Here is a 3,324-nt window from a genome sequence, read left to right as displayed (position 1 = left end):
CCCACTATTATAATTGAAGAAACCTATTTCTCACATTTCCACCAATATTTGCCTTTATAGTACTGAAATATAAAAATATAATCCAAAAGCTGCATTTTACTTCTAATCTCCTAAACTATACCCTTAGAAGGCAAATCCTGTGAGTTAATCATTACCACAGGAAATAATTTTAATACATTTTAGAAATATTTCTAACCTCCCAACCTGAAAGAATATATCATTAGGTTACCCAAGTCCACACATTAAGATTAATCACTTATTTTGTGTTTTTTAGGAGTTTTTCATTTACAAATATAAGAATATAGGACTCACATTGACTTTAAGAATATGCAAAAATTATTGCAGAGTTAGGATGACGTACAGCAGGTTTGATCTGATGATTCACTCCTATCGTTAGAGACCTATTTTGTTTGTCTTTCTTTTTCTTCTTTTCTTAGAGAATTTTACAAGTTAAATGTGAAATTTAAGAAAATACAAATAAGAAGTCCATGTTCTTCAATGTTGTACAAAAAAGTATGAGTAGAGCCAAAAGTAAATTAAAAATTATCATCACATTTGTTTACACCACTATCTAGTTCTTCATATCAACTTTATTATTCAAATAACAGAAGAAAGTAGGTTGCAATTTAGGGATTGAGAAAGAGATAAAAATTAAAAAAAAAAAAAACCACACACACTAAACAAAACAAAACAAAACAAATGACAACCTTTCCTACCATGTTTATTCTACATCATTTATCTGTGCTCACAGAGATGACTTCTTTTACTTCTCCACTGTACAACAATTCAGTCGTCCATAAAATTGAACCTGCTCAGAAGCTGAGGGAGTCTGAAACTAGATGGGCCTAAATCCTGGTGCATTATCATATAATTTTAACAACAATTTTAACAGCTACCAGCTTGTAATTTTTAGGTCTGTGTACAAGGCTCTCCCTTGAATTTGAACCAAAAACAACTTAATGTTCCTTGGGTTTTGTAATATGTGCAGGAATATATGGATAATGAGGAGATTCAAATTTTGGTCTCCACCAGTTACCAAAGCAGTTATCAGTGATCTAGTCCTGCAGGGCTCCATCTTGATGACTTTTGTCATTAAGTGCTTTAGTCCTTCAACTTCATCTCCTCCGGCTTGAGTTCACCACCAGGTAATTTGAAGAAAGTTGTTCTTAGCTTTAGCAGTAACACATGAGATAGCCATGTACAAGCAGAATCCCTTCTGTAGTCCTTCTCATTCCAATTTTATCAAATTCCTCCCTCATGCACTGAAATCTGGGTGCAGCAGAGCTGTCCTTCTCTTAGAAATACTCCTTGTACCAAAAGCATAATCGGTAAGAGTGTAAAGGTTGATGGTTTCCTCCAGGGTGAGGGGCTTGATCTCCTGGCTGTACTTGTCGCCAGACTGATTGACCCCCTGAGGTCAGCTGGTTTGTGAGTGAGTGGGTAGTGCTATGGACATCCTGGACATGCTGGCTAGCTCCAGTACTAACAGCAAGAGGAAATGGGGCAGGCAGGGAGACTCACCCTGTGTCAGCAATGGTTATTTGTGTCCCCCTCAGCACATGCCACCTGCCATTAACATGAGAGCACAAGAGGAGACTTATTTGTCTGTCTTAATGAAGTTCAGTTTTTTTTTATTATTGTTTTTTCTCAAACTTATAAAATGGCTTCCAGAAATTTCCAGGCTCTATAGACTTCCAGCTTTCTATCACACAGAAAGATAAAGTGTCTCCCAGAAACATTTGAAGAGTGGGAAATTATGTTTCAGTATGCAAAAATACATTTTATAGATTTTATTCATTTGCTTGAATTAAGCTTCTTATATCAATCACCCTAAACTAAGCCAACTAGGGACTAATCCTGAAGTTGGTACTGGTGTCTACTTTTCTACTTTTCTAAAGTATATGAACTGTGTAAGAGTGGTAAATACAGAATTGACAATCAAGGTAAAACTACAGAAAAGAAGGGTAAATAGATGTGGAGAGCAGAAAGAGCAAACATGTTCATAAACTAGAAAAACTATGTGCCCTGACACAATTAAAACAATTTAATCTAGAGGGCATCTGGGTGGCTCAGAGGGTTAAAGCCTCTGCCTTCGGCTCAGGTCATGATCCCAGCATCCTGGGATTGAGCCCCGCATCGGGCTCTCTCCTTGGTGGGGAGCCTGCTTCCTCCTCTCTCTTTCTCTGCCTGCCTCTCTGCCTACTTGTGATCTCTCTCTGTCAAATAAATAAATAAAATCCTTAAAAAAATTAATTTAATCTATTATAAGCAAGTAACATTTTCATAAAATGTAGACTAATCTTTAAAAATTTTAGTTTTACTAATATTTTCACTATAATAATTATTAAAAATAAAATGTGTGTTTTATCAAGTTATATGATTTTGAGATTCATAGAGGTAATTGTTTTGCTTCTTAAATATCTTACATATCTATGCTCATGTAAACATGTTTCATAATATCAACAGATTTTGTGATAACAGTTTATTAAAACAGTTCCAGAATTTCACAAAATAAACATTTATCATTCTGTAATACTCTCTTGTTTTCATGAAATGATATTTTGTGAACTTTTCTCCATGTTAGTACCTAGAGATTTAAGTCATTAATTTTAAAAGATGTATAATTGTATTTTTGCCTCAAGGGCTGAAATAATACATTTTAGCAGGAGCATGGGCTAAAAGAAAGTATTTTTTTAAAAAAGTTGGCAGTAGGAGAGGGGGCAAAGAAGAATGATCACCCTTTATAGCTTCCAAGAAATTAGTAAATCCCCAAGTCCCAGAAAGTGCCTATCAATGATCTCAATTGCAGATTATTAACAAAAGCTCACGTGGAACTTTCTTCATGCTTCACATCTGTTCAGCTGTTTATTTCTTGCAACAGAGAATAATGATTTCCCTCTCTCTTTTTCTAAAATATTACACAAGTGCTTTTCATTGTGGAATCTAAATGAGATCCCTGTTCATAAGGCTGTATGGGAAATACAATCCATTCTTGGGATATAATTAAAAGTTGATAAGGTTGGAGATAAAGATGAGTATCTCTAGAGAATAAACAGTGCAATGTGTTCTATGTAATAGTAGCATAATTTATCCACCTATTCCTGTACTGATGGACATTCAGATTACCAGTTTTTTTTAAGTTAACATTGTACTTAAAATAAGCATTAATTTACATATCATTAATTTAATTAGGTCCAATGATCTTACTTTTCTGCTCCAATATGTATTTCACACAACACAGAGATTTAAAATAGGTATGTTATTAAGTAAACCTTACTGTACAGTATAATTAGTCACTAATTTTTGAATCACCTTCTTTAGACT

At 34.2% G+C, this 3,324-nt stretch overlaps 1 pseudogene across 1 annotated transcript; it reads right to left on the bottom strand.

Moving 5' to 3' along the window:
* Window positions 1-786: 786 nt before the first annotated feature.
* LOC309859284 (cleavage and polyadenylation specificity factor subunit 5 pseudogene) lies at window positions 787-1,456 on the bottom strand (annotated as a pseudogene). Its single transcript has one exon. The product of its transcript is annotated as a cleavage and polyadenylation specificity factor subunit 5 pseudogene (transcript).
* Between the last annotated feature and the right edge of the window lie 1,868 nt (window positions 1,457-3,324).

This window comes from Mustela nivalis, assembly GCF_964662115.1.
Source record: "Mustela nivalis genome assembly, chromosome: 2".
Classification (NCBI taxonomy): Eukaryota; Metazoa; Chordata; class Mammalia; order Carnivora; family Mustelidae; genus Mustela; species Mustela nivalis.
This window is presented reverse-complemented; position numbering and strand designations above follow the sequence as displayed.